The 22,330-nt window shown below is 37.1% G+C and overlaps 1 protein-coding gene across 1 annotated transcript in view; it reads left to right on the top strand.

Moving 5' to 3' along the window:
- DDX10 (DEAD-box helicase 10) overlaps window positions 1-22,330 on the top strand; it is a 289,033-nt gene that overhangs the window by 50,205 nt on the left and 216,498 nt on the right. The window lies entirely within an intron of this gene.

Raw genomic sequence — 22,330 nt, 5'->3', positions numbered from 1 at the left:
TTTTAATGAGACATTTGCTTTTCTATTTCAACCCAGTAACTTAAATAGAAAGCCCGCACTCCTTTGTAAAGGCCACTTAGGAAGGTTTCTTAAAAGTTTCATGTAGATCCTTTGTTTTTCCATAGCTACCTGCCAGGAGAAATAAAAGGGATAATTTAGATAAAGCACCTGTTTTCTGGAGTACTTATAGGTACACAGTAAACCTGTTTCTCCTCCCCTTTCCTTAGGTCTTTTCCTGTTTTATATACCTTTGTTCTTAATCATTTCTTTAAAGTGAATTGAATAGAAAATGAAGCTGAGCTCTTATTTTTTATATATTGTTTAATAAAATTCTGAGTAATCTGGGGTGCCTCTGCTGTCTGCTGGGCGGTGAGCCTGCTCCTCCCCACCACCCTCTCCGCCGCTCTGCCCCTGCCTGCCTCTCTGCCTACTTGTCATCTCTGTCAAACAAATAAATAAGATCTTTAAAAAAAAAAAACAAATTCTGAGTAATCTTAGGATACTAAATTTTGAACTTAGAAACTTGGATAGGTGTTCAAGTAACAAATAAAAATCTTGGAAAGTTAGTAAGCATCATTATTGAGTGCTTAATGTATAATCAGGCATTTTCTAAACATTATCTCAATTGGTTTTTGAATAACCCCCTGTGAGGTAGGTACTATCTCATTATACAGGAAGGGAAAAGCAACTAAGACACAGAGAGGAAGATAGTGAGGGACACAGCTTGTTATTGACATAGTTGGAATTAGAGCCTAGGTATTCTGATTTGATTGATCAAGAACAGGGATACTGATCCCATTTTTAAAGTATGATTTATCGCTTTTTCTTACAGAATTGAAATACTTTCTATGGTATCTGATAATCTGTGGCTAACCTAAGGCCACAAAGATTTCTCCTGTGTTTTCCTTGAGAACTTTTATAGTTTTAGTACTTAAATTTAAGGCCAGAGTTTATTTTTTCTTAATATTTGTGTATGGTGTGAGGGAAGGGTTAAGGTTTCTTCTTCTTCTTCTTTTTTTTTTTTGATGGACGTCTAGTTGAACCAGTGCCTTTGTTAAGTAGTGCTTTCTCCATTCAGTAACCTTGACCCTTTGTCCACGGTTGACCTTGTATGTGTAGGTCTCTTTGACTCATTTCGAAATCGCAACTATTCTTCCAACTTGATATTTAAAAAAAAATTGTTTTGGTTCATTTCAAAATTGCAACTATTCTTCCAACTTGATATTTAAAAAAAATTGTTTTGGTTCTTTTTGGACCACTGCATTTCCATATAAGTTTTTAAGTCAGTTGGTTAATTGGTGCAAAAAAATCTGATGGCATTTTCATTGAGATTGCATTGAAATCTATAAATCTATTTGGGGAGTATTGACATTTTGAGTCTTCTGACTCAAAAATGGATTATGGCGTATCTTATGTATTTCTGCCTTAGAATCTTGAAGCATGGTTTTATAATTTTAAGTATGCCTATCTTGCATATTTTTTTAGATTCATCTCTTACTATTTCATAGTTTTTCAATGCTATTATAAATGATACTTTTAAAATATAATTTCCTAATTCTTTGTTGCCAGTATATATAAATACTGTTTATTTTTATATCCCAGTCATTCTAAACTGACCTATTCTAGTGGTTTTATTTTTGGAGATCTTTGGTATTTTCTCTGTAGATGGTCATGGGTTTTTGAAGAAAGATGGTTTTGTTTCTTTTTTCCAATCTGTGGGTCTTTTATTTAATTTTCTTAATTATACCGTATGTTGAAAAGGCAGTGGTGGGAGTGGCCATTGTTGTTCTGTACCTGATCTGGGAGAGGGAAAACATTGAGTCTTTTACATCTGATATTAGCTATAGGTGTTTTTGTAAATGCTTTTATCAGGGTGGGAAAGTTCCATTTTATTACTAGCTGGGTTGCCTTGTTTATTAAAGTAAATGGTGGAAATTTTGTCAGATCCTTTTTTATTTCATCAATTAAGGTGAATTATAGTTCTGTTGATACTTTGTTGTTTTTTTGTTTTGTTTTGTTTTGTTTTGTTTTTAGCGTTGAACCAACCTTAAATTCCTATGATAAACTTAGTCATGATGTGTTTTATCTATGGCAGAATTTTGTTTGCTAATATTTTGTTAAGGATCTTTATTTCTGTTTTCATGAGGGATATTGGCTCAATTTCTTCTAAGGACTTTGGGACCGTGACATATTTTAAAAGGTTTTGATACATTTTGCCAAACTATCTTACAGAGAAGTCACAGTCATTGTCCCTCTGGCTGTGTCTGCCATTGCCCATTTACTTGCTCTAACACTGAGTATTAACATGTTTTTATTATTTTGAAAAAAATATTAGTGAGTAATGTGTTACCATTTGAATTTACCTTTCTTTGATTCTGTTATTACACATTTTTCATTTATTTCAGTTGTATAATCTCTATGTATGTTTTTACATCTGTTTTTCCCTGCTTTTCTCTTGCTAGGGTAATGATTTTTTTCTGATGCTCTCGAAAATGTCATTAACATTAGTTACTGTCTCTGGCTTTTTAAACTTTTTTTTATATCCCTTGTCACACAGAATTGTGTGTTGGCCTGCCTTCCTTACTGGATTCTGAATTCCTTGAAATTAATGTCTTACTGATACGGTGTCTAGCTCCCGTTGAATTTCAGGAATGTCTCATGTATAAGTGAATGACTGAATTTCTTATTTTACTTTGATAGTTTTATTTGCTGTGAATTATATATAATTCATTCATGTGAGGCTTATTTTTGGAAACCTACATTTTAAAACTGTCTAAGATTTTGAAAATACGTAAGATTTATCTGATTAACTAAAAATGACTGAAGAGGTATTGTTTAATTTTCTATAAACATGCGCATAAATAACTTCCTTTTTTTCACTCATTAAATTATATGCCTGTGGAGGCCAACCTTTGGAACTTAGTAGGTGAAAGTATCTAATAGTGATGATGTAAAGTTCTAATTAAGAATACATTTGCATGGTATACTATAAAAAATTTTGTCTTTAAAATATCTACATGATTTTATTTAGATGTAATAAGCTGAAAATATATGACCTGTACGTCAAATGGTGAGGAATAGTTTGGAACAGCATGGATTTTGAGGTGCTGATAAAGGAATGTTTTTCTCTTTATTCCTGCACATTCGCTAGTACTGTACACAGCCAGAGTTGAAATTATTGGTTCTTTGGCTGAAATATAAATAGAAAGGCTTACTGCCTTTAACCCCCGACCCTCACTTAGTCTTGCCAGCTTTACTTACTATGTGCCTTCGGGCTTTCAAAGTCAGTATTTACTTGTGCTCAAATTATCATCAGCTTTTTGATTCTTAATCATGTTTTTTAAGACATTTGGTTTTGAGTGTGGTTTTTGCATCTGCTGTCACCATCAGCTTTTCATTTTAGCCTTTGTTCTTGCATTTTATATTTTAGTATTGTACTCACTGGAGGCTGTTTTCTTCCTTTATTACCTGTTTTTAAGGATAGACCTGAGAAAGTAGAGAAAACCAAACTATACTCAAAATGGAAATAATATTATTATTTATACATAAATGAATGTATTCCCCTTGGGAGACAAAGTCCTTTTTCAGATACCACTGTTTTTTTTCAAATATTTTTGTTGCTTCTGTTTCAGAATTGGTTTTGGGGACAATTACCAGGCACACAAGAGAACTGGTTGTGTTACGTATATCACAGGCTATTCTTTGTCTCGATTATCTTTTCTTTACTTCCTTGCTTTCTTAGAAAAGGGAGGAGATTTGTTGAATTTTTTTAAAGTTTGGAGCCAGTGGAGACATACTGGTTTGCAGATGACATGGAATTTGTTTAATAATCCTGTCATTGTCATTGTAAAATCATGTACTTGGTGTTTTATCATATACCAAATTCTTACAACTTCTCATTTTGTCCTCATGACAGGAAAGGCAGATGATGATATTTAAATTTCACAAAGCCTTTCAAATGACTTTTCCAAAGTCACAGTGGTGGAGTCAGTGTTCTATCTCTGATGCCAAATCACAGTTCTCCTGCTACTCCGTCCTATTGCCGACCATAATTTGTATTTAGTTTACTTGCTGTAAATGGATGATGTCGGTGTAATTGGCAGCACTTGAAATAACTTCATGCTGCCCATTGTGTGCGCACACGTGGAATACAGAATTGATGTGTTTACCTCTCTAGACCTGGGCATGAATGGAGAGGAGAGGTACTGAGTGTCTGGTGCAAGCAATGTATTCTAGAAGACCACTCTGTCATAGTCCTTTTCTGTTTGACAGGATCAAGGCATCGGCAGAGAAACAGATTTCTTAGCACTGAAGATTGAATCGTGAGTGACAGAGCAGTGATAGATACGGGAAGGAGAGAGCCCAGCTGGTGTGATCACGCTCCAGGGCACTAGGAGGTTGGGTGACCTCCTGGAATAGGGAGGAAACTTTGTGTTTTATTGGCTGCTGGTTAGAAAGTTGACCTCCAAAGAAACAGTGTTAGAGAAGAATATGTATATATACTTAAAATGATGAATTTGAAAATGATTTTAAAATATTTTCTTAAATAGAAGAATGAAATCTCTAAGCATATACTTTTTGTCTTTCTCATTTTATAATTGTTTAGAGACGAGACTGCCATTAGTGCTTGTCCTTTTAAGGCCATCAGAAGAGTAAACCTAGGTCAGCCTTAAGATTTGAATGATATTCATAGCTAATTTTTTGTTTAGAGTAGAGTCTATACTCTGTTTACTTGGACTCTTAACATTTTTGCATGAAAATTCTTGGTATTGCAAGGATGCCCTGGGTGGTAAAGCATAAATTAGCTAATGTTACTTATTTATACGTATTCTCTTATAAAAGTATTCTAAGATTCTGAATCAAGATTCTTCTGATATATGGGAGCTGAAGTTTTTCTGCCTGTTGTTTCTGTATCTTTTCTCTTTCCTCCTTCCTCCTCCTTCTTGCTTGTCTTTTTCTTCTCCTTCCAGAAGCAGAATTACTGAGTACCTACTGAGTGCCAGGAATTGTGCTAGGGAGTGAGTTTTAGAGGCTTATACTTGAGTTAATACAGCTAATTTTTAAACCAAAATTTCAGTAGAGAATTCGAGCTTTCTCTTCATTTATTCATTCATACAACCAAATGGTTTAAAGCTCTAATATTGGCACCTGGGAGAGAATATGGCCAGCAGTTTTATCTTAAAGAATGGGTAGGTGTTAATAGGAGGTGGGGTAAGTACCCTTAGCACAGAGTACAGAGTGAGAAAAACCATGACCACAGGAGAGTATATGTTTAGTATGGGGAGCTATTTTTGATATGATGTTCAGTAGTTAGCCTTTCTGAGCCTTAGTGTCTGTGTTTGTAAAATGGGTCCAATAACAGTGTCTACTTGGAGTTATTGTGATTAGAAATAGAAAGTACCTAGCACAGTTGTGTACATAGGAGATAGTTAACATTAGCTATGATTTCCACTCGATAAAGTATAATAGGAACATACAGATAAGGGGGTGATAGAGTTGCTGTGGCCAGGCAGTGTCTGACGTATTGCTGAGGAAAATAAGGCCTTTGTCTGTAACAGGGCCAGTGATGCATTTCATTTTCTTGAGGTGTTCTATCACAAAACAAATTTGCTTTTATGATTATATCATAGTGGATAGAGCATTTCTCACATTCTCAGTCTCGTGCATTGATCTGGAGTGCTAAACTCTATGCTAATATCACAGGCCTGGTTGACATCACAGCCAAATATTTATGATTTTATATTGAATTTATATCAAATTTATGTAATTTGATATAACCAGGCTATATGACAAACACTATACTTGTAGAACTGGATTGATTGCTTATAAATAGAACTAAAAGTGGTATTAACAGTAGATATTTCTTCATGTGGAATTATTAAATGAAATTACTATGTTAATTTTCTGGATGAGGAGTTCTGTGTCCAGTTACCTGGTAATATTCTTGTGGGTATTAAGACTGTGCAGTATATTTCTAGAAGATACTATGTAGAAGATATTAGGTTATGGATTTTGCTTATATTTAAAGACTGTTGATATAAAAATGAGCATTAGAAGAAGTAATGCCCTTGTTTGGGGAATGATTGGGACGTACTGATGAACCGTTGCAGGAGAGTGCTGGTGTAGCTGTTTTTTTATCACTAAAATTATTTGATTTAAAATGGGAATGAACTATTGTAGCTTATTTCCTGAAATTTCTTGCAGACAACTCAGTTTTTATAAAAGAAGTATCAGGAAATAATGAATATTCATTTTCTATAATCTCATACACTTTGATTATTGTATATCATTTGGTAAACTCATCACAGTCTGTGCAGTATTACCCCCATTTTGTAGGTTAAGAAAGAGACTCTGAAAGGTTCCCTTGCTTGCCTACCACAGTTAGCAATGTGGCATACTGGAATTTGTACCTGGCCCCACCAATGCACTCCTCTTCCTTGAAGTCTGCCTTTACTTTTTCATCTCACTGACATTTGGATTCCAGTTTTCTGTTTCACTAGTTCGTTCTTCTTGGTGTTTTATAATATACCTCCATGAATATCTTAATCTGTTTGTTCTGTACCAAGTGAGATTACTACTGAGATTGCCATAACCTTGGTGTTCAAGGGTCTTATATAATGCTTAGTTGAATTAAACAGAAGGGAGAGCTCTTTAAGACCCAGGAGTCAGGATTACAGTACTCCCCTCAATTTTTGGTACCATGAAGTGGAGCAATGGTGGGATGACCCTAAATGTTGAGTAGTTCAAGTAGAGTTGGTATATATGCTTTTTGGTCTTCCTACAGGTGCTTTTTCTTTTTCTTGTTTCCATTCTTAATTCTTTAATTATAATTCAAAATTCATTCCAATTCCAAAGGAATAGTTATTGTGTGATTTGAAAGTTAAATGTACATACTGAGTTGGTTTATAAATATATATTTTCCTTCCTTCCCTATTTGAAATTTTTATGCATATGGTTTCCTGAAGACTTAAATTGACAGTGGAAAGCTAAAAGCTTTTGGCTTGATGTTTATTCTTTCACATGCTAAATCATTATTGTATCAACAATATTTTGACTTTTCCCCCTTCATTTCCTACTTTTATTCATCCTCAATATTTAAAACATCTGCTGGCTACCGAATTTTCTTTTCCTTTCTTTTTTTAAAAGTAGGCTCCATGCCCACTGTGGAGCTCAACATGGGGCTTGAACTCACAACCCTGAGATCAAGACCCTAGCTGATATCAATAATCAGATGCTCAGTGGGCTGAGCCACCCAAGTGCCCCTGGCTACTGAATTTTCTAGTGACTTAATTTTATAGCCTGACTTTTGGAAACTTTGTTTTAAATCAGGATATGTTTATCTTCATTTTAAAGTAAAGTGGAGGTAATGAAATGTGCAATAGGACAGGTTTTTCTTGAGGGCCATGTAAGTCACCCTTGAGTTTGATTGTTAGGATAATCAGAAATACGGAGCTTTTCAAAATCATCAAGTGCTTATTTGTATTTATTGCTCTAACAAATGTAACTGTAGAGAATTTAGCCTAATATGGTAGGTACTATCGTTATGGATAGGTGAGTTTCCAAAATGTTGCTTGTAAGACCCTTTGTTCTGAAGTCTTAGCAGTCAGTATATGTATACTTACCTAAAGCTTTTTAACAGGAGGACTGCATTTGTGGAAGCAGTGGATTTTACTCATCATGTTCTCTTCACCTCTCAAATTTGTCCGAACAGATTTCCGTTTTATATTGTTCTGTTCAATATATGTTTTTGGAACAACTTCAAAGATAGATGCCGAATCTGAGTCCAAGGCAGTAGCTGAAACAGTGCCATTTATTGGTGACAGGCAGAGCTAAATCACGTTTGCTTTGATGTGAAGTTTTGCCATTAAAGTTGCACTTCAGGGGAAATGCAGGCTTATTAAATGAAGGCTTCATAGGGTTTTTTTGTTTGTTTGTTTTCTTTCTTTCTTTCTTTTTTTTTTTTTTAAGAAAAATCAATTCACTTACTAACTGCTTAATGAACACCTGCTAAGTAACAGGTATTGAGAACATTAACAACATTAGCTGACCTCATGGACTTTAAGTTCTGGTGGGGGAAGATGGACAAAAAAATAGATGCATGTGTGGTAGGAAAAATGAAACAGGGTAAAGGGGAGGCAGGGTTCATGTGGGAGGGTTGGGTGGGGGGTATGGTACAATTTCAAATAGAAAGGTCAGAGGCCCCTGCCTGGGAATTTGTAAGGCACTTTACTGCCATTGCTGGCTCAAGAACTTTATTGGATTTTAAGCACTGGAAAGATTGGTGTGCTTCCTCCATCCATAAGTAATTTGAAACAGAAAGTATACTGAATTTTGGAACGTAAAAGTCCTTCTTAAGTTCTGATTTTTTTCCATGATAACTACTTTATTGCTTTGTTGAAATATATTATTTCAAAACATTTTTAAAGTACTCTATCTTGGCTGGCACCCTGAGCTGTGTGTGATTTGCTGGTTGGTTGATGGAGCTTGGGAGCTAGGCTGGGTAAGGGGAGTGTAGAGAATTCAGACCATTCTGGGATCCCTGCTGGCAAGTTAATTGGCCAAAGCAGTGGCATTTCAGTAAAGTTCAGTGGGAACAGGATGCCTGTACATTAAGAAAGGCCAGTTTTTTTCAGTAACATTAAAGCCTAAGTACAACTGTATACTTGACATCAGAAACAAAACAAGCCAACTTTTTACCAGAAAAAGGAGTTTACTCAGAAATTTATTAGGATAATAGCATTTCAAGACAAAAACCTGTGACAGAGGGGCGCCTAGGTGTCTTAGTTAAGTATCTTATTCTTGATTTCAGCTCAGGTCATGATCTCAGGGTCTTGAGGTCGAGCCCCATCAGGATCCGTACTGCGTGTGGAGTCTTTTGGGATTCTCTCTCTCTCGCTCTCAAAAAAAAAAAAAAAAAAAAAAATTAAAGAAAAGAAAAGAAAAACAATGACAATGACAAAGCATAGGCAAGTCCTGACAACAGAAGAGAGGGGTTTGATTTTGAGGAAAGGAGGAAGTTGGGCAGGGCTGTTTTGAAGAGTTTCCAGGGATGATGTCTTCTCATTGGCTGAGTAGTGGTTTCTCATTGGCTGGGCTGTTGCTGGGCAAGGAGAACGTCTCTCCTCCTCCTGATTGGGCATGTAAAACAAGCTTCCTCCCGTTTGCCCTATGATTGGTGGTGCTTGAGCACTCCCCTTTTCAGCTTCCTGGTGCTCTTATAAATGAGGCTTTACTTTTGACAACACTTGTAAGAATAAGATCTGTATGCTGACTTCGTGATGGCTTAAATTTTAAGTTTTCAGGGCAGTGCTTCCCAAGCTATGTTTTCTCAAGGCCTAAGTGTTTAATTTCCAAGCAGTCATAGCCCAATAATGTTGCAAAACATTACAGAAAAATTATTCAAGTAAAATGAACCTTTCTTTGCTTTCTGGCTCTAGCCCTACCTTTTTGTTTTCTTGTCTTTCTTTCTCTAGGCTGGCTGGTTTTCTTTTTAACTTTAGAGCACAGAGTCTCCTTCTGTATTTTTTTTTTTTCTTGTTGGCAAAACTTCTGTTTATGTGGTCATAGTAGAATACAGTGTTGCATGGTATTTGTGTGCGTAATGAATGATGCTTAATGAATGAAACAAACCGTTTGTAATTTAGAAAATTATATAGTTTCTCTTTAAGCCTTCCATGTCTTTTGGGTTATTTTTGATGGGTGGGATTTGGCTGTCCGAGGGACACCACTACACCTGGGGTATGAGGGTTCCTTGACCCCTTTTGGTACTTAGTTCCCTTTTTAAAGATTTATTTATATTTATTTATTTATTTATTATTTATTTGACACAGAGAGAGATCACAAGTAGGCAGAGAGGCAGGTAGAGAGAGAGGGAGAAGCAGGCTCCCTGCTGAGCAGGGAGCCCAATGAGGGGCTCAATTCCAGGACCCTGGGACCATGACCTGAGCCGAAAGCAGAGGCTTAACCCTCTGAGCCACCCAAGCACCCCCTGAGTTCCCTTTTCAAATTGGATGCTCCCCCCTTCAAAAAAGGAAGGAAGGTTAAGAAGAAGAACTGGTAAGTTGGTCTCTGACAGGTGCATTGATTTTGAAAGAAATGTGTGGTCAGATGACCCTTCTTGAGCTCAGGTTCCATTTCTTGCTTGTCGCTGCATGGCCATCTGCATCTTTGACATGGTAGATACTTGTTTGTAGTTTGAGGTCATTTTCTTTCAGAGAGTCTCTCCTGCAGCATTCATCAGTAGCACTTTCATCCCTAGAACGAGTCATAGTTGGAAACATCTACCATGAAGTCTTAATAAACTGAATTTTAAAATTTTTATTTTTCTAGTCAGGAGTGTTTCACTATAGGACAAAAAGTTTATCTCTATTAAACAGGTAGCAGATCATCGGTCTCTGGACATTTCCACTTCCAGAAGGCTATTGCTATTTTGGGTTTGTTTTCCTTTCTTTTCTTCTTTTATCTTGCCTGGTGGTTGTTAGAATAAAGGTGGCAGACAGTCCTGATATAGTGTTGGACAGAAAATCTGCTGGTTTTTGTTTGGCATTATAAATGATTGAAAACAGAGTGATATTTTGTACAGTTCTAATAAAGCCAACACAGTAGTGATTCTTACAGTGCATTAATTTTAAACTCCAGAAACAAGTAAATGTCTCTGGACTATCTGAAGAAAATCCTAAGCATTAGGCACACATGAAATAGAAATCACATATTGCAACTTTTCTGAGAGCACATAAAGGATGCAGCTCATATTTTCACTGATAATCTCTCTTGATGGAATTTTCCTTACTGTTGATCTGCTTTCTCCCCATCCCTCACATTGGTGGAATAAATGTATCACTTAATTTCCTAGTAGCAATAACTATAGAGCCCCCTGCAAATAATAATTCCGAAGTTTGTTTTCTAAATTAAAGAGGCATATTTCCTGTTACATCTTTTTGGGTAATCATGATTAGAATAATTCTGCCACCTGCACAAATTTTCATATCTGCTGTTTTTGTTATGGAAAGCAACAGAGCAGAGGAATGCTTTCCTCCTTGCTGTGATTCCTAATTTTGGAAGGTACACTAATTTCAGAATGTTTAATAGAGGAAATGGTTGCATATTCCAAACACATTCAGTAAGAACTTGCTAAATAACCTCTTTTTTTCTATGGTTTGGTTAAGCCTTTTTTTGTTTTCTTTGTATTTCTTGATCTATCTAGACTGTTTTTCCTAGCTTCTGACTTGTCCATAAAGTAGAACTTTATGAATCAAAGACTAGGTAAAATTCTGTTAGGCTCTCTACTCCCCACCCACATCTTCTGTGACTAAATTTATTGTTTTTTTTTTTTTTTTTTTTTTTTTTTAAAGGAAGCTGAAAGCTGGTTTTTAGTGACTCTTATTTTCCCCTTATTGTTTTCTATTAAGGGTTGTTACTTGACTCAATTTCAAGCACATTTAGTAATATGTGCTTTAATAGCTATTGGCCCATTTTATTTAATAACTTGAACTGAGTATTGTGCTTATTTTTTCTTTTCTTTTTTTTTTAAGTGAGGGTTTTTGAAATAATACTCTATTTCTAACTTTCCCTCTTCCACAAGAAGAGGGAGAGGGTATTTAATTGCCAAAAAATAGGCTATCAGGCTTCAGGACACTATTTGGTTTCCAGCCTGACTACTAATACCAGTTTAGCTAACCAGATTTATATAATGGTTTTATAATTACAGGATTAGATATGGGGTCCTGGGTTAATTATCTTCTCTTCCTTTCCTCACCTCCCATTGACTAGCTCTTGTATGTGGCAGAAATTACAGATTCATTTGGCTTTTCCTATTTACCGAAGAGAGAAAAACAAGTTATTTCTAGGTTTCAAGAACTGTGGAGAGTCTGAAATGCCATTCTACTTGCAGATTAACAAGTAAGCCTGCCACATTTTGATTTATGTTGCTAGACAACTCATGGCATAGCCAGCTGCAGGAAGGAGCTTCAAGTTTGCATTGGTTTTCTTGTTCCTGAATTCCACAGGGACCATGTGAATGTGGTACCAGCTTTGTGCCATTTACAGAGTCAGTTTGTGTGAGAGCTAAGGAACTTCCATCATAGAAAAGGGCCGCTAGCAAACCTGTCCAGCTTTCACCCAGAGAGGACACATTACCTTTATTAACCTGGTCAGGAACGATCTGTTTGCTACCCCCAAGGGAGATACTGTCTTTACCTTCCAAGGTTGTATGCTGTATTGACATCCTTGAAAAGATAATCGGGAGGAGTAATGGAAAGAAGATGGACAGACAGATGTCCGTCGATAGACGAATGAATAAAGAAGATGTGATACCGGGGCGCCTGGGTGGCTCAGTGGGTTAAGCCGCTGCCTTCGGCTCGGGTCATGATCCCAGGGTCCTGGGATCGAGTCTCACGTCGGGCTCGCTGCTCGGCGGGAGCCTGCTTCTTCCTCTCTCTCTTTCAGCCTGCCTCTCTGCCTACTTGTGATCTCTGTCTGTCAAATAAATAAATAAAATCTTTAAAAAAAAAAAAAAGAAGATGTGATACACGCGCACATAAACACACAGTGGAATATACTCAGCCATCAAAAAGAATGAAATCTTGCCATTTGCAACAACATGATTAGAACTAGAGGGTGTTATACTAAGGAAATAAGTCAGTCAGAGAAACACAAATACCATATGATTTTACTCATGTGGAAATTAAGAAACAAAACAAATGAACATAGGGGAAAGGAAGGAAAAATAAAATAAGATGAAAACAAAGGGAGAAAAACCACGAGACTCTTAACTCTAGGAAACAAACTGAGGATTGCAGGGGAGTAGGAGGATAGGGTACTAGGGTAATTGGGTGATAGGACATTAAAAAGGCACTGGAGGGGTGCCTGGGTGGCTCAGTGGGTTAAGCTGCTGCCTTTGGCTCAGGTCATGATCTCAGGGTCCTGGGATCGAGTCCCACATCAGGCTCTTTGCTCAGCGGGGAGCCTACTTCCCTTTCTCTCTGCTGCCTCTCTGCCTACTTGTGATCTTTCTCCGTCAAGTAAATAAATAATTTTTTTTTTTTTTTTTTAAAAGAAGGGCACTGGAAATAATGAGCACTGGGTGGGTATTGTATGCAACTGATGGATCACTAAATTCTACCTTTGATAATAATACAGTGTATGTTAACTAAATTGAACTTCAATTAAAAAAAAAAAGAGAGAGAGGTAGGCAGAAACACCAGAAACCCATCGATGGTTGTCCCCTGAAGCTAGATAACTATACACCTGTTTTTTTGTTGAGGTCTGCTTTTCCCAAGTCAGAATGTAGAACAACTACTTCCGTTTAAATGATGAACATGAATTCCAGAGCTATACAGATTCTTCGTGTTTTGTAAGGCCCTAAAGTGGTGGGGAGTTACGCTTGTTGGGACTGAAGAGGTGCTCCAGGGTGTGCTTCCCCAGCAGCCTAGCTTACTGCTGTCAGAGCGCTGAACACGCTGCGCTATTGTATTGTTTGTTTTCCCCACCACTCTATACCTTTTGAAGGTAGGGAATGTGTGTCATTCATTTCTGTGTCTTTGTATCCATAAGGATTGCCTGTCACTATAGTAGGTTCTCTGTAGCTGTTTGTTGAATGAAATGGGTGAATAATAAGTAAATGAGTAAAACTATTAAATTCCAAATCTAGTTGACCTTTTATCGTTTATTCAGATTCCTTATCCCAACTTAAGACTCTACCATTCAATAGAAAAATGTACCTGGAACATAAGTGGCCAGAAAATGGTAGCTGGCTGATTGGGTTTAGATGGGATCCTAGTATTGGTATTCAGAAGGTGAGTTACATAAATATCTTTTTTTTTTTTTTAAGAATTTTATTTATTTATTTGACAGAGAGAGACACAGTGAGAGAGGGCACATAAGCAGGGGGACCAGGAGAGGGAAAGCAGGCCTCCCACCGAGCAGGGAGCCTGATGTGGGGCTCAGTCACAGGATGCTGGGATCATGACCTGAGCCGAAGGCAGATGCTTAATGGCTGAGCCACCCAGGCACCCCAGCAATAAATATCTCGTGTGCAATCTTTGCTAATCCTCTGTTAATCCACCCATCATTCTGTCCTCTTCATACCGGTTGCTTTGATCTCTGGACCTGTTTCCTTGACATGGTCCTCTATCTTCTCTAGGGAAAAATAGTAAGTGAAACATTGGCTGCCCACCTCCTTCTAAAGATGGTGAGGAAGTTCTTTAGAAAAACTGACTTAAGTTGTCATAATTCTCAATTATTTTTTAAATACTGCATAGATTACTTTATAGTTATGTTTACTACCAAACATTTATGAAACTGAATTGGATCTAAGTTGGATCTCTTTCCATTCTCGTACAAATTGCCACAGAAAGTATTAGCGGGCTGTGTTAGTGTAAAAGCTCTCTTCTGTAGGAGGAATAGCCCTGTGATGTCATAATTAGTCTCACAAACTGAAATAGGATGCAGTTTGCTTTTGTTTAAAAGCTCAGTGTTAAAGCCCCTAGCCTTACACACAGTGCAGGTCCCCACCTTTTTTTCACTCTTGTAATTGAAAACATCATCAAATACTCAATAGATTTTTAAAATATCATAGTTATTTAAAAAAAAATTTCCTTATCCTAAAAATTTAATAGAATATTTTGTACAGAAAAAAAAACTACCTTCTTACATTGAACCACCATAATTTTATTTTACAGTGAGTTTACTTGGAGAGATCAGTTTGATCCTAATGTTCTCCCATCAGAGGCTTGTTTCATGTCGAAACATGTAGGTGGTTCTTTGTAGAATTAAGACAAAAGATGTGTGTAAAAATCACTGTTGCTGGAAGACTTTACAAGACCCTTCCCTCGAGCTGTGTCCTTCCTCAGTTGCACATTTAACCTCGCCAGAGACCGAGGCAGACGGTAGTCTTCCCATTTCTTGGTGCTGCAGAAAGGCTCCTCCTCATCCAGTGCCACTCAGGCCCTGTTGTCCCCATGTTTAAGAAGCCTGCAGGAGAATTCTGAAAACTGCTAGGTAGTAGTTGTGCTAGCTCTTGAGACATGTGGATAAGCATGATAATCAAAATTATGTAATTATTTTAAACCAGAAATGAAGAATTGTTTTGGTAGGTCTGCATGTTCACTTTTGTTTTGGGATTGTGTGTTCTTGCCAAGAGTGTATTTAGCAGTGTAAAGAAGAAAAATGATTCATACGCTTTTTCAAAATCGGACCTACAGCTCATTTATACTTAATCATATTGTCATTTATGTCATTGATTTGAACGGCTTTAGGTAGTTTTCTAGGAATTCCTCAGTTCAGAAGTTGAGGGCAAGAGTAATTTCATTGCAGTTGGGAAGTTTTTTCTAGGAGCATCCATTTGCTGAGTTGTACACATTGTGTGAAATATAATGCCTTAGTAGATGCCAAGAAATTATTATTTGATGAGGTTATTTATGTCTGTGGTTTCCTCAGGTTGAAAGACTCTGCTGGTCCACTTAGAACACGTACTTCTTTCTTACTCTGTTGAGATCTCTGTAAAAACATCCACAGCTACTTCAGGGACTCATTTATTCCTACTTTCACTAAGTAGTTTACAGCACCCAGCCTCAAAAGTCTGCTGAAAGAATGAAAGTCCTGAGCCTTTAGTCATATGGGCTAGCCTGAGCTTTTGGGATTGTGTCAGTTGACTTCGTGTTCTCTCCCACAATTTCCCTCTAGTATTTTTTTTTTTTAATTTACATTATATGGACATGTTGCTATACCAAATATGAAACAGATTTGTCAGCCCTCAAGAAAATGATGCAATTGGAGCGCCTGGGTGGCTCAGTGGGTTGAGGCATCTGCCTTTGGCTCAGGTCATGATCCCAGGGTCCTGGGATCGAGCCCCGAGTTGGGCTCTTTGCTTGATGGTGAGCCTGCTTCCCTTCCTCTCTCTCTGTCTGCCTCTCTGCCTATTTGTGATCTCTGTCTGTTAAATAAATAAATAAAATCTTAAAAATAAAAAAGAAAATTACACACTTGAGAGACAGGATATTGATATGGAAGCTTTTTGTGAAATAAGGGAGTTGGGGGAAATCAGGGGGAGACGAAGCATGAGGGACTGTGGACTTTGAGAAACTGGAAGTATTAGAGGGGATAGAGGTGGGGGGTTGGGTGAGCCTGGTGGTGGGTATTAAGGAGGGCATGGATTGCATGGAGCACTGGGTGTGCTGCATAAACAATGGATCTTGGAACACTGAAAAAATAAAAAAACTTAAAAATAAGAAATAATGATAGAAATGTAAAGAAGATAATATACAGTATTTAACTGTAGTAGTAAAGTGCCTTGAATTTGAACTAGAACTTTGGGCTTGAGTCCTGGAGATCTTTTTGGAGTAGGTGAAAGTTGATTAGTATTGAAGGTTGTATTGGATTCAGTAGCTGGACAAAGAGGGAAAGAGCATTGGCAGAGGTGGGGGCAGAAGTTGTGGTCGTTCAGTTTCAGAATAGTAGAAGAGCTCTGCAGGAAATGATGAGGAGTAGGGATGCAAGCAAAGGATAATTTCTATTTATATGTTTTTGTATTATCCAAGTTTATGTCTGTGACCACTTACTTCACTTTAAATATAAATCTGATCATAGTGTCAAGTAAAGAAGACTTGATGTAGATTCATCTTAAAATGTGACTTCTAAGAGTGAGAGTCCTCTTTAAAAAATTTTAAAATACTTTCTATTAAAGTATAATTGATATACAATGTTATATTAATTTCAAGTGTACAATATATTGATTCAACATTTCTATACATTACTCATTGCTCACTCTAGTAAGTATGTTGTCTGTCACCATACAGTGTTGCTACAGTATTACTGACTCTATTTCCTATGCTGTACTTCTAATCTCTATGACTTGACATGTTTTATTGCTGGAATTTTGTTACCTCTTAATCCCCTCATCTATTATAACAACCCCTTGACCTTCTCTCTAGCTACCATCAGTTTGTTCTCTGTATTTTTGTTTGTTCTTTTTTTTTTTTTTTAAAGATTTAATTTATTTATTTGACAGAGAGAGAGATCATAAGTAGGCAGAGAGACAGGCAGAGAGAGAGGGAAAGCAGGCTCCTTGCCGAGCAGAGAGCCCAATGCCGGGCTTGATTCCAGGACCCTGAGATCATGACTTGAGCCGAAGGTAGAGGCCTAACCTGCTGAGCCACCTAGGTGCCTGTTTGTTCTTTTGTTTTGTAGATTCCACATACAAGGGAAATCATTGGTTACTTGTTTTTCTCTGATTTATTATTTCACTTAGCATATACCCTCTCGGTCCATCCATGTTGTTGCTAGTGGCAAGATCTCATTCTTTTTTTATGGCTGAGAAGTATTCCACTCTATGTATGTATGTATGTTTGTATGTATGTGTATGTATGTGTGCCTGCACACACACGTGCGTGCGTATCACATCTTAATTATCTATCAATGGACACTTGTGTTGCTTCCATGTCTTGGCCATTGGAAATAATGCTGCAGTACACACAGAGGTGCATTTATCTTTTTGAATTAGTGCTTTCATTTTCTTTGGGCAAATAACCAGTACTGGAATTAATTGATCATATGAATTTCTCTTTTTAATTTTTTAAGGAAACTCGGTACTCTTTTCCACAATGACTGCACCAGTTTACATTCCTACCAGCAATGCATCAGGGTTCCTTTTTCTCCATATTCTTGTGAACATTTTTTGTTTCTTTTTGATATTAGCCATTCTGACTGGTGTGAGGTGATATCTCATTGTGGTTTTGATTACATCTCTCTGGTGATGAGTGATGTTGAGCATCTTTTCATATATGTCTGTTGGCCATTTTCAAATGTCTTCATTTGAAAAATTTCTATACATTGGATTTTTTTTTTTTTTTTTAGTATTGATTTGTATAAATTCTCTGTTTTGGGTATTAACCCTTCATCAGGTATATAATTTACAAATATCTTCTTTCATTCAGTAGGTTGTCTTTTTGTTTTGTTGTTTATTTCCTTTGTGGTGCAAAACTTTTTATTTCCATGTAGTTTATTTATTTTCTTTAGTTTTCCTTACCTGAAGAGACAGATCCATAAATACGTTTCTAAGGCTGATGTCTAAGAGATGATTGCCAATGTTTTCTTTTAGTTTTATGGTAACAGGTCTCACATTTAGGTCTGAAATTCATTTTGAGTTTATTTTTGTATATGGTATAAGAGAGTGGTCTAGATTCCCTCTTTTCCCTGTAGCTGTCCAGTTTTCCCAGTACCATTATTGAAGAGATCTTTTCTTTGTTGTATATTTTAGTCTCCTTTGAGGATTAATTGATCGTATAGGTGTGGGTTTATTTCTGGGCTCTCAATCTTGTTTTATTGGTCTATGGGTTTGTTTTTGTGTCAATACCATCATGTTTTGGTTACCATAGCTTTGCAGTGTATCTTGAAATCTGGGGTCACGATCCCTCTAGCTTTGTTCTTCTTTCTCACGATGGCTTTGGCTATTTGAAGTCTTCTTTTGCTCCCCCCAAATTTTAGGATTATTTGTCCTAGTTCTGTGAAAAATGATACTCATGTTTTGATGGAGATCACATGGATTCTCTAGATTGCTTTGTATAGTATGGACATTTCAACAATATTCTTCCCATTCACAAGCATGGTATGTCTTCCTATTTGTGTCGTCTTCAGTTTCTTTCATCAGAAACTGAAGTCTTCTAGGTTTCAGAATATAGGTCTTTCACCGTCTTGGTTAAATTTATTCCTAGATATTTTTTTTTCTTTTTAGTGCTGTTATAAGTAGGATTGTTTGGAAGTTCTCCTTTTTATAATTCTCTGAATAACTTGTTAAATATTATGATTAGTATTAATAATTGTGATTCTTAATCAGCAAGAAGACAGTAAAAGATTCAGGTATGGAACTCTTCTAGACCTTGAAGTCCTGACATAGGGTTAAATATGTTGAAAATTAGTGCATCTTTCTCAGTGGAAGACTTTCAGCCCACTTCTCCTTTCCCTCCTTCTCTTTATTGATAATAGCTTGATTGAGATAAAATCCACACACATATCTTACAATTTGTTCATTTGAAGTGTACAATTCAGTAGTTCTCATGTTTTTGTGGGGTTGTCCAACCATTTCTACAATCACAGAATGTTTCATCACCTCCAGAAGGAAACACCACACCCCTTAGTTGTTACTTCTCAAACCCCCATTTTCTTTTGTCCAGAAATCCGTTTTGTTTTGGCCATAAATCTTTTGGCCAGTAATCTGTTTTCTATCTCTACAGGTTTGCTTATTTTGAATATTTCATATAAATGGTATAATTTATAGTCATTTGTGACTGACCTTTTTCACTTAGCGTAATGCTTTTAGGCTTCATCCATATTGTTGTATGTATCAGTACTTTTATTTTTATGGTTGAATAATATTCCATTGTATGGATATACCATATTTTTTTAATCCATTCATCAGTTAATGACATTTGAGTTGTTTCCATCTTTTGTCAATTATGAGTGATGCTGCTATGAACATTCATATACATATTTTTATGCATATAAAAATTCATTTCTTTTAGGCATGTACAGCTGCTATGTTATATGATAACTGTGTTTAACTTTATGAGGACCTGCCAGACTATATTGTCAAGTGAACCTTCAAGTTTAAATCAACCCTGTAACTGACTTCGGTCCAAAGTACATCTGCTTAGTCAGTATAACACAACAGTCACTGCTGAACATACTAAAACAAAAGATTTCTTTGAGGTTAGCTTTTCTCAGTGTTTCCCAAAGAAGAAAACAATGACAGTCAATTTCTCAAGTAGGATCTTTCATACAGCTACAGAGTAGCTGTACTGCTTTGCATATCCACCAGCAGTGTTGAGGAGTTCCATTCTTCCACACCTTCACCAGCACTTGTCATCAGCTGTATTTTTAAAGAAAGATTTATTTACTTATTTTAGAGAAAAAGCCTGTATGTGCAAGTGGGGGGAGGTGTGATGGGAGAGAATCTTCAAGCAGACTCCCTGCTAAGTGCAGAGCTTGACATGGGGCTTGATTCCATGGCCTACAAGATCATGACCTGAGCTGAAACCAAGAATCAAACAGTTAACCAACTGAGCCACCCAGGCCCCCCATGTACTTTTGATTCTAGTTATACTTCAGGGTGTGAGGTGGTATGTAATTGGAGATTTGATTTGCATTTTCCTAAGACCAATGACATGCTTATACTCCTGTTGTTTGTAGTTTGGTTGGGTATAGAAGACATAAGCATTAATTGATGATAACAATGCCTGTTGGCTTAGGCGTGTTATAGAAATGTTTTGGAGGGAGACAGTGCAAGGACCTGTGAGGACAGGACTTGAATTGAGGTACTGAAGAAAGGAATTTAGCTGAGAATTGTGATGTAAGGACTTTTATTTTTATGAAGGGGATAGCATAAACAAAGCCTTGCAGATGGAAATGTACATGTCCTGTTGTAAAGATACATATGAGGGAGTCAAAGCTAAATTTGAACAGGTGGGTTGTGCTAGATTAAGAAGCTCAGTATATGAACTTGAGCCTGGATAGTGTATATACGGGATACTGAAAATACGTATGTTTAGTATGATTTTATGTAAAATTATTTTCCATAGATCAGTCTGGTCTATGGAAAATATATTATATTATATTATGTTATATATATTATATTATATTATGATTATATTAATCAGGGATAGCAGATAGGTTTCCTCCTGTGTGCTAACTCATCATTTGGTGGTGGTGACCACCATCTTTCTGTATTGAAAAGGATATATTCATTTTGGTTAAGTGGGTCATAGTGTGGTGATGGCAGTAGGAAGGCCCACTTTCAATACAGTTTGGAAGAGTTTTGATATAATCACTGCTTATTTCCTATTTCTGGAGGGTAGACTGAGGTGTTAGAAGTGAATATTAGCATCATGAAGAGAAGAGTAAAGGGCATAATATTTTCATGCTGTGGATTGTGTGGACAGAGTGTTTGTGACTTCTTCCCTGACATTCGTTTTGATTTCTGGAGAACTAACGTATTTACTTAGCTGTGTACTTGTGATTACTCTGGCTTGGTCCCTGTTTCCTTCATGTCCCTCTTATCCTCTCCCTAGTTTTTGCTTTAGACTGAGCCCTGTAACTGATCTCCTTTCTCAGATCCATCCTCCAACATAGCCATCAGAATTATCTTAATTAAATGCACATCAGGACTATTAACTGATTTTCCACTTGCTGAATATATTATGTTATTATTCATGGAATAATAGTATTGAGCCATAGAATTTGCTTTACCAAACTTTTCATGATTTTGGCTTTTCTGAGATTTTTGGGTGTACTTGGTTTATTATTATGGTTCAGGCAGAAACACACACACAAACTGAAAAAGTTTGTCTGCCTCTAGGCTTCTGTGGTACAGGTGTAGTAACTGACTAATGGATTGACTCTCTTGCAGGTAAGGATTACAAGTTTTGAATAAAATATGAAACTTGAGGACTTGAGAGAACAAGAAAATAAGCAGATTTTAGAGAGGAGTCAAAATTTGCAAGAAAGGACTAGCAGAGGGTAGATTCTCTGTTGTGGTAATTTTGCCATAAGGATGGGCCACAGTTACATTACAGAGGAGGAAAAACTCACATAGAAAGTATACAGTGTTTCTTGTCTGGGGTAAAGGGGTTAGGGCTAGGGCAGTTATGGCCCTCAGGAAGAGAGGAGATTGCTGAAGACAGTCTGGGACGGAGAGCTCCAGATCTTTTCAGGGGACTTAACTCTTCTTTGTCAGCAAGTGGTAGAGCAACTAGATTAAAAAGACCTATGAAGACACTGAGGATCCATCTGGACAGCACCATAGATCACTTCAGCCTAATCAATACTTTATTTTATTTTTTTTTAAAGATTTTATTTATTTATTTGTCAGAGAGAGAGGAGCGAGAGTGAGCACAGGCAGACAGAGTGGCAGGTAGAGGCAGAGGGAGAAGCAGGCTCCCTGCCAAGCAAGGAGCCCGATGTGGGACCTGATCCCAGGACGCTGGGATCATGACCTGAGCTGAAGGCAGCTGCTTAACCAACTGAGCCACCCAGGTGTCCCTACTTTATTTTATTTTTAAAAAGATTTTATTTACTTATTTGAGAGAGAGAGAGAGAGAGAGAGAGAGCGAGCATGCCCGCAAGAGAACGAGAGGCGCAATGGGAGGAGGAGGGCAGAGGGAGAGGGAGATAATCTCCAGCAGACTCTGTGCTGAGTACAGAGCCTGATGTGGGGCTTGATCCCATGACCCTGGGATCCTGACCTGAGCTGAAACCAAGACTGGCTGCTTAACTGACTGAGTCACCCAGGCGCCCCCTAACTGATATTTTAGAGCAGTACATTAGATGAGTGTGAAATTTT

This window comes from Mustela nigripes, chromosome 1, assembly GCF_022355385.1.
Source record: "Mustela nigripes isolate SB6536 chromosome 1, MUSNIG.SB6536, whole genome shotgun sequence".
NCBI lineage: Eukaryota > Metazoa > Chordata > Mammalia > Carnivora > Mustelidae > Mustela > Mustela nigripes.
This window is presented reverse-complemented; position numbering and strand designations above follow the sequence as displayed.